Consider the following 14,950-nt stretch of genomic DNA (forward strand, 5'->3'; position numbering starts at 1 on the left):
TCTTGATTACAGGTGCCTCTTTCAGTATTACCCTTCATGCGGTAGTGTGGAAACAAAAGGTTACATTCTAAACGTCCAAAGTGTTGACACATATTTCTTGTGTTGTGGTAAGGTAGGTTCATGTGTATTATTATGCTGTGGCGAAGGTATACATAAAAAACATTCTTGTATCATTATTCTCTGATTACCTACGATACCTAATGTTGTTGTAACAGTAATATGTACGTATCATAACATAATGTGGTAGGTATCATTAACATTGCTTGCATATTATGAGCGTAAGTTTTTATATATGCGAGTGCAATTTATATACTCTCATCTGATATATCTATCCTACAGCTCGTTATAAACGTTGCATAATTACCAGTGGAGACTAGAGAGGGAGCCATGAGTCATGACGGGGTTCCAAGGTGACTTACTCTATTTAGGAAGATAACAGACGACTACTAACTGTTGTAAGAGCGATAGTAGCGAATATCGATACGCGTCAACTTATAGGTCGAGATATGTGCGTTGTTTACCAGTCTGCTTACACATAATACTTAAGACAAAGGTCGATCTATTTATTAACATGCGGATTCTTCTGGATGTACTTAAAGTTGTTTGGGAGAGCCCTTTGAATAACAAAACAAATGCTTTGTAAGGTCAGTAAAAGGATTGAAAGTTTGTGAGTTGAGAAATGTACCAGTTGCATTATAGATTGTTGATTCTAGAACGTAAATCTTTATAAATCGGCTTTTGATAAATTAGCTGAAAGAACTGAAGAGCACCTGGCTGAACCTTTTGTTGAACGAAATTCCCCATTAACTTGATTACAAAGCGATTGACTGTTCCAGTTCGATTTGGGCTAGTCAATTCCAGTCACCAGTCAGATTGAAGAGTCGACATTCAGGTTTCTTATACAAGACGTAGCTGATCACATGGTTGACGTTCTATACCCTGGGTTCATATGTACATGTTATGCCTCGGTTTGGGTAAGGTTTAGGTGGTATGTAATGAACACTCCGCTCTCGATATTCCAAACCGGTATGTTGCCATAACCAGATCGGCTACAGGATTTGACTGATAGCTTGATTCTAGTGTTTGGGTTAATGAGGCAATTCCTAAATGTCTAGTGTAACAAGGAAGGGAGGGGGTAGTGCTTAGAGTAGGATGTAATTGTACGAGTAGTTGTAATAGAAGTACCTCCAGTAACAACTCTTGCTCTTAAGAAGCATGTACGTAAGCGCACTGTGAGCGACGATTGTTCTTCAATGAAAATCTTATCAAACAGTCAAGTGTCATCCTTGTTGAAGCAAGTGTGTAAGTGTCCACTTGTCCAGCCATCGAAGTTTCGGGGAGAAATTGTGACGGAATTCTACTTATGTAGGTAGCAGCTACCTTACTTCGTGTTTTTATGAGATCGCAACCATGACAATGATAGTAAAGATATCCTTGGTTTCCAGCCTTACCTCGACGTGTTCATGTCAATCATACTATCCACCTGTTTTCATATATACTGAGAATAAGTTTCAGAATACCGGATCTAAGAATGGGCAATGGGTAGGAGTACTGCACAAATGTGGATATATCTCTTTCGATATCAATGAACATTGAGCGATTTACTTGTATCTTATGGCTTATACTATTTATTGCTGAGCGCTCTTACATTTTCAACTGAGAATGTTTTACATATTATTTAAGATTTGTAGAGGTCGTACCAGACTTTGCCTAGTCGAATATCTGCGATGACTCATAAATGTGTAGCTTATGGTTCATATCGCACTTCTGTGAACTTTAGTGCCATTAGATCATGCATTCAGATTCGGTCAACACGTCTCATGTGGGAATATGTGAGACTGGTCCGACCTGCTTAGCATATTCCTACGCCCACATGAATAATTAACCATTCAAAAAGGTCCATTTCATACTGAGGACATTGCGAGAGTCGCTATGTTGCCTGTTGACTTTCGTGTTCGAGAACACGAACGGTAAAAAGGCGTTGATTGGTCTCATGCGTCCTTTCATTCGTTTCTAGTTCTCTTTAATTTTTTCTAAAGCCCGACAAAAGTGGAGAAAAACTTTGAAAAATGACTCAGAGTGCATGAAGGACACTCCTCCCTCGTTTCGAGATAAAAAGAAGAAGACATTGTTAAGTCATTCCGTCATTCATTCTTCTTCGTCGTTCTCTTGAACGTCTGAAAAAAAGAACTAGAAAAAAAAACTTTCGTCTCGCCATCAATGAAATTAATCCTCAAGTAAACGTTATACTTCTTTTTTTAATTAGATAAATGAAGAAAAGCATGCAAGTTGATTGCTTCCAGCTGTGTTTTTCATTCATGAGATCTTGACTGACATGTAAGACTTTGCTCTGTTCCTTTTCCATATAAGTCCGAAGTAAAATGATTCTCTATGAAATTTCATGTATGCTTGAGTCGTAATCTGTATGAATGTCATCTTTTTTATGTTCTAAGCTTTGAAGAATCAAGATTCTTGGAACTTGAGGAAACTTGAGTTTTTTTATTGTACGTGTCCATGTCAATCATACTATCCACCTGTTTTCATATATGTATACTGAGAATAAGTTTCAGAATACCGGATCTAAGAATGGGCAATGGGTAGGAGTACTGTACAAATGTGGATATATCTCTTTCGATATCAATGAACATTGAGCGATTTACTTGTATCTTATGACTTATACTATTTATTGCTGAGCGCTCTTACATTTTCAACTGAGAATGTTTTACATATTTAAGATTTGTAGAGGTCGTACCAGACTTTGCCTAGTCGAATATCTGCGATGACTCATAAATGTGTAGCTTATGGTTCATATCGCGACTTATTATAGGTCGAGATATGTGCGTTGTTTACCTAGTCTGCTTACACATAATGCTTGGGACAAAGGTCGATCTATTTATTAACTTGCGGATTCTTCTGGATGTAAAGTTGTTTGGGAGAGCCCTTTGAAAAACAAAACAAATGCTTTGTAAGGTCAGTAATAGGATTGAAAGTTTGTGAATTGAGAAATGTACCTGTTGCATTATGGATTGTTGATTCCAGAACGTAAATCTTTATAAATCGGCTTTTGATAAATAAGCTGAAAGAACTGAAGAGCACCTGGCTGAACCTTTTGTTGAACGAAATTCCCCATTAACTTGATTACAAAGCGATTGACTGTTCCAGTTCGATTTGGACTAGTCAATTCCAGTCACCAGTCAGATTGAAGAGTCGACATTCAGGTTTCTTATACAAGACGTAGCTAATCACATGGTTGACGTTCTATACCCTGGGTTCCTATGTACACGTTATGCCTCGGTTTGGGTAAGGTTTAGGTGGTATGTAATGAACACTCCGCTCTCGATATTCCAAACCGGTATGTTGCCATAACCAGATCGGCTACAGGATTTGACTGATAGCTTGATTCTAGTGTTTGGGTTAATGAGGCAATTCCTAAATGTCTAGTGTAACAAGGAAGGGAGGGGGTAGTGCTTAGAGTAGGATGTAATTGTACGAGTAGTTGTAATAGAAGTACCTCCAGTAACAACTCTTGCTCTTAAGAAGCATGTACGTAAGCACACTGTGAGCGACGATTGTTCTTCAATGAAAATCTTATCAAACAGTGAAGTGTCATCCTTGTTGAAGCAAGTGTGTAAGTGTCCACTTGTCCAGCCATCGAAGTTTCGGGGAGAAATTGTGACGGAACTCTACTTATGTAGGTAGCATAGGTAGCAGCTACCTTACTTCGTGTTTTTATGAGATCGCAACCATGACAATGATAGTAAAGATATCCTTGGTTTCCAGCCTTACCTCAGTAAATGAAGCTTGTGTTATGAAAACAATTAAAAGCCTAAAGAATAAGACGAGCACTGACACATATGGTTTTTGCCCTAAAGTTATTAAACAGTGTGGTCATCTTCTTCTGAAACCCCTGGTGCATATCATCCGTCTAATAACTGTCACAGGAGTATTTCCGAAATGTTTAAAAATGACAAAAGTTGATGGTTTGGATGCCATGAGACCGGATGTGTGATGGGCACCACAGCTAACAGCTTTCATTCAGACTACTGGGATTAGATCCAAGATTCTCAAGGAATTACAAGGAGAGTTCATTAAGGATTTTGATTTTGAATCAAAGTCAATGGGGACACTGTGATCCTCTGTAGACAGTAATGACACGATGGTTTGCTTTGACGTAGCAGAAGAATTAGGATGACTTACTTTGGGTGTTGTGTCGTTGAACTTATGTGATTGGGATAGCTTAACCACTTGACGTATCGTCTCACCGTGTTAACTTGTTTGACGTGCGTACACTTGCTATATCTACACGAGGATTCTCGTATAACCTTGTCGGAATGATCTCACCATAACCACTTGTTAAGCCTTCCCTATGAACAGTGTAGATAATGGATATAGTGGGTGGGAACGAAAAGCTGGAAAGACGTACGAAATTTATAAAGGAAAAAAAGTCGGTCTTCACTTTCATCAGTTTTGGTAGAATGGTCAATCACTCTGATTGTTTTAGCATGAATCATATGACGCGTCACGTTGGGGGCATCACATTAACGGAAAGCATTTGACAAATTAGTCAAAGAGGCTCCTTTATCAGGTGATATGCTATATTTACCGATGGATTTCGAATACGTACAGGTTCAAGGGTTTGAACACCTTATGCAACAGTATGAGAAGTCCTCATGATGATTCGCTGATGATCAATATTGAGCATCATTTGTTCTCAGGAAGTCATGCTCCAGGCTAGAGGTAGCAGTGAGATCATGCTGTATAAATTTGTGGGGTAACTCGACCAGAGCATTTGATGTATTCGTTTGCCAAAAGAGGGCGATTCGTATTTTAAAACGAGGATCCTACAATGACCCTTGCAGAGCCTGGTTTGGGGAACTTCATAGGCGTAGATAAGAGCAATCGTCGTCATACTGGGTGAGCCAATTTGGGGTATCGGTGATTCCTTGTGATAACTGGTCCCTATTCACCTAATGTCTTGACGTTAGTGTAAGTACGAGTTAAAAGGCTCCAACAAATGATCTCTAACTCTAATGAAGTTACACCTTGTAAATCTTGGAATCCTTTGGGATTTAGAAGCTCTTGAAATTATTTCCGCCTGCAAAATGTTTTCCTCGTGTGATTCATACGTTGACCTTTTATGATTGTATCTACCAAAGAATAGGTGCCTTATTAAAGGTCCTAATCCTCTTGTCGAAGACATAGAAAAGGGATACATGTAAAGATTGTAAAGCTACTTGACGGAGAAAACTACATACACGAACTCTGGACACCTGTAATAAAATTATACTGTAAGAACATGTAACAGACAAGCAGAGGCACCTGTAATCAAGAAATCCCCAGGGAGTAGTCGTGTACAACACATCGAAATCGGAGTCAGCCCTAAGTATGTACGTTGGAAAAGTAGATAAGATAATGCCAATCGGCAGAGGAGGTGAACTCTCATCACTTTTTAGTCCGTCCTTCCTTTATTACAATAGTAATAAAAGGTATAAGGGACGGACTATTGTATTCGCTTCGGTGTCGTAGGTCGGTCGGTCGGTCGGTCTGTCTGTCTGTCCCCATAGAAGGACTTATCCAAACCTAGTCGACCTATATATCAAATTAAAGGTCTTTTGGATGGTTGGCTGCATTGCTGTGACTCCTTTTATTCATTCCCTTCCTTTCTCTTCCTTCCCCCTATATTGGTAGATAGGCTTCTTCTTCTTTTTTTTTTATTTTTATTCAATCAATAGGTATTTTATTTCAGTCTAGTTTTCTTGTTTATTTTTGATTATTGTTTATTCTTTTTATTTTAATTTGTAAATTTTATTCCAATAAATGAATGACCTGGTCGATTCAGCTTGCGCTGCCAAGACCCTTTGTTATGGTCAAGATAATAATAATTGAGAAATACATTACCCTTCACAAGAAAGTTCATGTGGGGAGAAGTCAATAAGATTAAATGAAAGTTGATCGTAGGGCAAAAGTTTAACCTCTTCAAGCTCCCTCTTCCTAGTGAATTCTCCTCGAGATTTCTTTACACCTTGATGGTGATCTTTTGAAACAAAGAAGGATTTTCAATTTGCCTAGACTAGAACGATTTGTTCTGTTCCTGAGTGGTTACTTTTCCATTTTACTCATTGAGAACTGTTTACTCTCCTTAATCGAGTACCTAAGTACCTATCTTAATGCAGGAATCCTCCATTCTCCTCAGTCAGTGACTCAGTGTCCATTAACAGGACTGATGATGCAAAGACATGAATATGATGAAGCATTCTAATGTGTCAGATTTCCACCTCGAGCAACATACTTATATGAAGAGATTCATCAATTGGTGTGGACTGTTTTTGCCTTTGAAAGTTACTATTGCCAGTACATTTTGTTTTCAATACCCGGATGGTACTGGAAAGTCCCTTTGCCCTCGTAGTCTATTTTTCGCTCGTCCAACTTGAACACGCCTTTGAATAGCATTTTATTCCCTTGCCTGCTCCGATATGGGCCATCCCAGTTGGCTCCAGACTGACCAGTGATAACAGATTGAACTTCAATCCATGCAAATAAGTCACTCGGAAGGTAGAATACTTCATATGCGTGCATTATGTTGGAGTTATACCTGACCTAATGTTTATGTGAACTAGAGGTAAAACGTACAACGCAACAAGTGATTACTCAGCTACTTGTTGTATCGAAGTCTAGAACGTAATCACTTGAGAGCGTCCCGGAAAATTGTGAATGTTGGGTCAGACTGGGAGACTTATGGAATATGCCCTAGTCGTCCAAAGACTAAAACTGTAAGATCTGTAAACAATGGAAAATGTTTATTGGATGATGGAAAATAAGAAATTCTCAATTACTCTTTCACTGTTTCGTCCAGAATCCCAACTCCTGAGGTTATACATAATAGGTACATATATCTACTGTGTATAAGATTAACAATACTCCGGAATATTATTCTCCAACAAAGAACAACTCATATTTCTTGTGAAAGCTCACTCGCTGAGACAATTTCTCCTCTTCTGAAGATCATTTCCCCTCTTTTTGGCGTGGTAGCGCTTGTAAGTACATGTACTACCATTGGAAATCTATACCATCTTGAAGGGGGGAAATCGTTTCAATTTCGAAATGAAAATACAGTCAATCTTAACCATTCTGACTGTATGGTTGGGCCCGAAGGCTAACACCAGTGCAGAAAAAGTCTTGAACTTTCAATTCCGTAAAAAGAAGTCGAGTTTTTCGACGTCACGTCAGGTTCAAGACTTTCAAGATCTGTGTGCCCTTCAAAAGGCATCGGTCATAATCCTTTTTCAGTTCTATCTTGCACAATCGATGACAGTGTTCTGTGAGTCATTCTTTACATAACATTCTCTGCCACTCAACCTTTTCAAGGTCATTCGAGATCTGGTTGGATTGGCGCGATGGTGGCGGGATTCATTGGCGTCACACGTAAACATATTGGGTGTCAAATGGGGTATTGTTCTATTAGTTGAAGTGTCAAACTGAAGAGGAAGAGGCGAGAGAAGAAGTGAAATATTATCAGTTTATCTCATTTTTTATCTCAGCGAAAGAGAAAGGAGGGGGAGAGGGAGAAAGAGGGAGGGAGCAGAGAGTGTTTGTGAGCCGCGCCCAGCGGCTGCGTGAAGAGGATGACTGTCAAGAAAGTGCCGAGGAGGCGAGGTAAGATTTCCCGGCGAATGCCCGGACCCAACTGGTCACTGACCATCGCAAGTTCGGGACCCTACTGATACTAAAAGTTTTTGGGACCCAACTGGTTTCCTCCCGATTTTCCACTTTGACAAAAGCGGAAAGAAAATTCGTATTTTCCTATTCCCCAATTTTTCAGTGCTAATTTCTAGCCAACACTCGGGAAAATAACACAAAACACATGTATAGATAGTTAGATACATTGGATTACAAACCTCTGGACGAAATACCCTCCACATTACGGTTGTTCGAGAGGCCTGGCCTGCGCAGTCTTGGCCTTTGTAACGTGTGGGCCTATTAGTCAAAGAAAACCTGCCTGACCTTTACTCAAAAGTCAAAGGATACCTTTATAAGTCCGGGTATTAAAGATGACAACCGATAAGAATAGGAGAAGAAAACTTCCTTTCCCCGATGTCAACATGCCTACATACAACACGTGCTTGTCCTCATTTACCTATTCAAACTATTCTTACTTCTCAACCAAGGACAAATTTGTCTGTGTCATAAGCATGATTGCTTTGAAGAATTCCCTAAGTACCTACCCTGTGGAAAGCTATTATTTAATTCAGTAAGACGTCACGCAGTTGATACAATATTGGCCATGCCAATCTGTCAATACTGCCTAACCATGTCAATACGTCGGTACTTCACATGCTGTCTCTCTCTCAGTGTGAGGAATTCGCATTCTCCGATGTGCAAATAAAATTCGCAATTAAGACGTGTGCAAATTTTAACTCCCCAATCTTGATGTTTTCGCAACACGTATTAAACTGTGCCAAAAATGTGTGACGTAGGATCCCCGAGATTTGTTTGAATTTTTTCCTCTCTTTTTCGCAACATTTGTCGGTTTGTTGTCTCTGCGAAACTATTTGCCATTTTTTATTATTTTGATGTTGTCTTTTTTTGCTAAAAGAAAAAAATCATTGGTCTATTAATAAATCGACACATTTGATTAGAATTCTTTTGATTGTATGTGTACTTGCATTACTCATCATGTCTTCTTCATGGCCGTATTAGTGCTCCTCTATTTCTGCGTAATCGTCTATTCATTTAGTATGTAATCTCTTTATGTAAATAGATCAGACGTAATACCTATAGTGGGCTGGAAAATGCAAACTTTATGCATCAAGTCCTCAAAACTCACCACACCCTTTGTGTACGGAGTTGAGCTATAGAGTTAACCCTCACTACAAGAAGAAAAAGAAGAAGCAGGAGTTTCCATTGTGCCAATGATCGCAAACGAAAAAATACCTACCAAAAAGAGAGTAGGAAAAGAAGATAACGGGTGAAGAGAGAGAGTGTAGAAGGAGAAGGAAAAAAGAAGAATCAGCTAACAAAACAGTATTACCAAGAACTAAGGGAAGAAATGTAGAGAAACCGTCGAATTCAACCTTTTGTTTCTCTCTTGGCGTATTGCAAGACAATGCACCGTTTCGCACTCTGACGATAAGTTGAGAACGTAAAGCGTCACATAGCGTCACTACGACTGGCATATCACCATAGCAACAGGCACACGCGTCCTGCTCCCTGCTCCTGGGCTGCCTCCAAGACAACAGACTTTTGTCTTTCCTTTACACCTACCATCTACTTCATCATCTGATGCGACTCGTATACGTATGTTGTATCCTTTCCTGTATATTGTATACGTATGTCGTATCTTGTATCCTTTCCTGTTCTGAAATACGAGAAATCGAGGAAATTTTTTTATGCTCTTTCGAAACATTCGTAGATTTGCTGGGAAATTATTACATCTTTTTATTGCTCTCGTATGAGGAAATTGATGCAGTGGTTACTTCAGCAAAGGATAGTTAATGTATTGGGAAGTTTCTTGGTGATTGACCTAATTGGGTCCCTTGAGGGATTGAGAGATCGAAATGCTAAATAGCCCAAGTAATGTCCGAATATTAAAGCTACATAGGTGTTAAGTATACCTAACTACCTATACCTATCCAGTATCCATATATGTACCATACCGAATTGCTATAAATACCTACAGCCACTGGTGTTTTCTTATGGAACTCTTCACACTCGTCAAAAGGGGGTTGTTACAAAGAGAGCAAACCTACATTCAGGTAGCAAAGTTATTTTAGAATGGCTAGGTAACGTATTATTAGCTATGTAGCAAGCCTACACTCAGGTTTCAATCGGACTTACCAATTGCTATGGACCAGGTAAACATCCTCACTTCAGCCTGCAATAGTTGATCAATTGAGGAATAAATTACAAATTAAAATCGAGCCATGGCAGAGATAGGACCGTATTTATGGGGAAGGCCAAGTATAGGCCAATAATTTGGAGCATTCAAATATAAGCCACTGTTTGGATTCTTGCCACCTTCCCCCTCCTCGCTGAAATCCTGTACACGGGCCTGAGCAGAGATGCAACATAATGTAGTACCAAGCTAGAGAATAGATGCAATATATTATGTAGTTATTCCGAGTACCGAGTAATGCTACAGTTGTACCTAAATGGAACATTGGAACACCTCTGTACCGTGCGGAAATGCTAGAACTGTGTGAGTCGATTATTAACTATGTACCCCAACCTGGTTCACCTATTGGTAAACAAACTCGATAATCCATATAAAAATAGTCCGCATTCATTGACGTGGCACGTTTTATCTATGAGTTTGATTCGAGAACAACACCTTATCACCTATCATGTACAGAGAGCTACTATCGGAGTATTCGGAGTGTACTTGAGAGTACTTTACCTGGCTTGTAGGAAAGTAGACCGTAGAGTCACTCTGGATGAATCCAATGGAGGCGGTGCGCTTCCTTGGCTTGAAAACGGCGGATGAAGTTGATGAAAGATGGAAACACAACAACCGTAGAGTCCGCAGACTATTACGCGTACTAGAGGTGGGTGTAAAAGCAATAAAGTTAATATTGTGTGGAATCAATGGTCCTTATATTGACGTTAACCACTCTAAGAAATAAAAGAAAAAGCGACCCTGTGTCTTCTCGCCCGGATAGGCGTATACCAGGAAGACATGGACCAAACTAACGTATTGTATGACAAGGATTTTACTATCCACAAAACAGTTAAAGAAAGTGATGGATAACTCACATTGGCTCCTGATTTCAAATCCAGTTTTCCAAGCTTGTCTAAAACTATATCAAAGTCACCCGGTAATATCTTAGTGATCCTAATTGTGTCTCTCTGATCTACAATCCATGGCACGAGCGCGCTTAGTAACATCAATATCAGGACAATCATTATCAGTATCAGTCTTGGCATGATCAATTCATCATATTGCCATGGCAACCATACTGATCATTGAGATTATCTTCAGGAGCAGCAGCATCAAATCATCATAGACAATCTTTAAGAACAGAATCCCCTCTCTCCTAGTTTCCTTTGTTCCCTGGTGTGGAATACTGAAATATTTCAGTTCTCTCTGCTATGAGAGTACCACAGTGGTATATTTTCACGTGCCAACTGCCAACACGCCTTCCCACATTGTTTTCTGATGTAACCGAGGCGGTGCTAAATCACGGGCATGATAAATGTTTCTCCTATCACGGTGGATATGATAGAATCACTGGTCTGCATCTCTTTCCAGCGGAGAGATAATCCTAGACTTGGTAGGCATAGGAAGTCAGGTAACTCTACACTTTTACGGCACCCTGCTGTTCACAAAATCCGTGTCCTAGGATTGATTCCTATGGTACGACTAGGTATTAGATAGATAACATTTCCCTTGCAGTAATCCTCATCAACAATTTCAGGAACTTAATACTTCATAAAGTTCATACTGAGTAGGTATACTCATATTAATTACGACATAGGTAGATTAGGTACTCGTACAACAGTACTTACAAGATCAGCATCATCACCATCAACCTTCATGATCACCATCATCATCACAATCATCACCACCGGTATCATCACCATGACACTCAATATCATTATTGTTATCACCATCACAATTGTCATCATCACCAGAACAATCTGTATCATCATTCTAATCATGAGGATATTGATGACATTGTTGGGGCGCTCTTCTTCAATATATTCGTCTAATTCGTCTCAATAATTACTGTTCTTTGAAAGTTTTGAAACAGACCATTGACGAGCATTATTCAACGTACCACTCCTCATCATCTATCTCAAGCTAAAGACTAGGCCTTCTCAGTGAAGCCACCCCTCTCGATTTCTTGCAATCTCCTTCATTTCGTGGAAGGATCGTCTCTCCTTTCTCCACTTCTAACTCAAATAATCAGTTGTACAAGTTCAGAGTCCGGATCAGTCACCCTGTAACTATGGCGTTACGTGAATGTCCTGGAGTCTGAGATCCTTGCCCGAGTATGTTGGCATCCGCACAAACACAGTTCGTGACCAAATATACAAGCCAATAACAAAATCTGGTTACATACAAGCCAATAACAAAATCTGGTTGCTCTCTTCTCCTTTTCCCATTGTGGAGGTTGGACTGCACAACTTATGTGCCTCCGATGAGAGCATAATTTTGTAGATTTGAACCTATTTACCAATAATTTCTCAAGAAAATTGAGTAAGGAAGCACTAGCACTACTTCTCAAGGGACAAAAATTGGTGTAAGCTCAACTGGTGCAGGAGAAAGGACTGATGGACTGATCTGTACTGCCAGATAGTTCAGAACTTCAGGACCCTTAGATACCCTTTTGTGAACCATCATCCTTTGTGAAAGGGGTCTGTCTCTTGTCTACTTTGCCTATAGCCTCTGAAACTAAACTGACATCGTGGTCCTCCCTCTGTACTGCCAGATAGTTCAGAACTTCAGGATCCTTAGATACCCTTTGGTGAACCATCATCCTTTGTGAAAGGGGTCTGTCTCTTGTCTACTTTGCCTATAGCCTCTGAAACTAAACTGACATCGTGGTCCTCCCTGCCGCTGGAAAGCAAGAATAGTCAAAACTTCTGACTCGGAAGTTGTATCACATCATATTCCTATCCTATAATTTTCTTCCGGCTTTCCTTCTCTCCCGCAGGTTGGACCACTGTATACCCATGCGCTAGCACAATCGGGCCTACGTACTACGTGTTGGATTCAAGATTTTTGTGTGGTGCTAGCAAAACGACTCAGGTTACCTGGTTGATATGTGCGAAGTGATTCCAAGTCTCCTCCGTGTGAATTCAAGTGAGACGGTTGTGTCTTGTATTCCCCATAGTAGTAGTGGATTGGTGGCTATAACTGCTAGTCCGTAGTCCCATGTGATAATGTACATGGTATATCTCTACTATTCTATGCTATACGTTACGATGGGTATTGGGTATATCTCAGCTATACTATGGTATATTTCTGCTATTCTAGTCTTTATTATGGTTTATTCCTCCTATTCTATGCTATGTGATATGGTCTATCTGCTATTTCATGTGCGAGGTTTGGGCTGTGTTCAGTGGACTGTTCATGCCGGTAGTCTGTGTTGGCGACTGAGGGGACTTCTGGTGTTATGTCATACCGTAGCTTCTAACTATGTGTCCGAGATTTCTGTTGTAAGTTGTTGGTGATCCGCTGATCCAGCCTAATAGCTTTGCGTATTTAAATGTCTACCTCACCGGTTTTGAGAGCACTTGAGACATTTTGCGCACTTGCTGCGCTGAGACATTGCTTTCCAAGCTCTCATCGCTCAATGTTACTCACGAGATTTGAATCTGGTATCTACCTTCAAGATACCATTTGCTGACAGCATTCTACCTACTTCCTCATCAAGTTTACCTAGATATCTCAAAAGCTTTCGTCTGTGTAGGAAGCTAGCTGTGTCGCCAGTGAGCTTTTCGAATTGCATCTTATCACTTCAGATTAACAAGGAACGTGTGTCTCGGAATTTCCATTGAAAATTGCAGCAAAGGGTCATAAAACATGATGAAAGTGACATTTTACGGAGAAACGAAACCTGGCTGGAGAAGAAGGAAGAAGGTGGGAAGTGAATTTCTTCTTTTTTATCAGTACCTAAGTATTAAGTGCTGAAGATGCAAACTGTGAACTGTTGCTGAGAGAAACGCCAAAAGAAAATGGAAAACGGACTTTTCTGAAGGTGTTAAAAATGTTTGCTGAAATCCAAAGTTCCAGCAAAATAGGCATGTAATCTCTTTATGTAAATGGATCAGACGTAAAACCTATGGTGGGCTGGAAAATGCAAACTTTATGCATCAAGTCCTCAAAACTCACCACACCCTCACTCGATTCGTAGAAGCTTAACCAGTCCTTTAGGGCTGTTTGCCCCTACACCTAAGCCCCGGAGTGGGCTCCTAAGTCCCGGAGTGGGCTCTTTGTGTACGGAGTTAAGCTATAGAGTTAACCCTCACTAAATCAACAAGAAGAAAAAAGAAGCAGCAGTTTCCATTGTGCCAATGATTGCAAACGAAACAATACTTTCATTACTAGTATAGCTCGCTATACTGTAGTAATAGAAAGTAAAAATACCTATTAAAAAGAGAGTAGGAAAAGAAGATAAATTAGAAAACGGGTGAAGAGAAAGAGTGTAGAAGGAGAAGGAAAAAAGAAGAATCAGCAAACAAAACAGTATTACCAAGAACTAAGGGAAGAAATGTAGAGAAACCATCGAATTCAACCTTTTGTTTCTCTCTTGGCGTATTGCAAGACAATGCACCGTTTCGAACTCTGACGATAAGTCGAGAACGTAAAGCGTCACATAGCGTCACTACGACTGGCATATCACCATAGCAACAGGCACACGCGTCCTGCTCCCTGCTCCTGGGCTGTATAGGCGTAGATAAGAGCAATCGTCGTCATACTGGGTGAGCCAATTTGGGGTATCGGTGATTCCTATGGTCCCTATTCACCTAATGTCCTGACGTTAGTGTAAGTACGAGTTAAAAGGCTCCAACAAATGATCTCTAACTCTAATGAAGTTACACCTTGTAAATCTTGGAATCCTTTGGGATTTAGAAGCTCTTGAAATTATTTCCGCCTGCAAAATGTTTTCCTCGTGTGATTCATACGTTGACCTAAATGAAAGTGCTCCGCAACCAATGATTTCGAATAATGAATCCCCTTGCCAGACACCTAGACAATGACATTACGGTACTGATTGACTCAAATTGTAGTGCATACACAGCACTATAGGACATGACTCGAACAGTGCAGAATAACGTGAACTCATTCATTGAATTTGGATTCTAGTTCATCTTTGAAGATTGCTTTTCTTTCCTGGAGATTTTGATTGTGGAATTCTACAGAGAGCCTAATATTTTCAGAGAATCTGGGCAAGTTATGATCGTCTTATAAAGCTTGGTAGATTTCTGGAAGGAGAAATCATTGTGA

At 40.0% G+C, this 14,950-nt stretch overlaps 1 protein-coding gene across 1 annotated transcript in view; it reads left to right on the forward strand.

Moving 5' to 3' along the window:
• Positions 1-14,950, forward strand: part of LOC103519035 (transcription factor HIVEP3) — an 85,445-nt gene that overhangs the window by 38,107 nt on the left and 32,388 nt on the right. The gene's annotated exons all lie outside the window — the stretch shown is intronic.

The sequence above is a fragment of the Diaphorina citri genome, unplaced genomic scaffold, assembly GCF_000475195.1.
Source record: "Diaphorina citri unplaced genomic scaffold, Diaci psyllid genome assembly version 1.1 scaffold63, whole genome shotgun sequence".
Classification (NCBI taxonomy): domain Eukaryota; kingdom Metazoa; phylum Arthropoda; class Insecta; order Hemiptera; family Psyllidae; genus Diaphorina; species Diaphorina citri.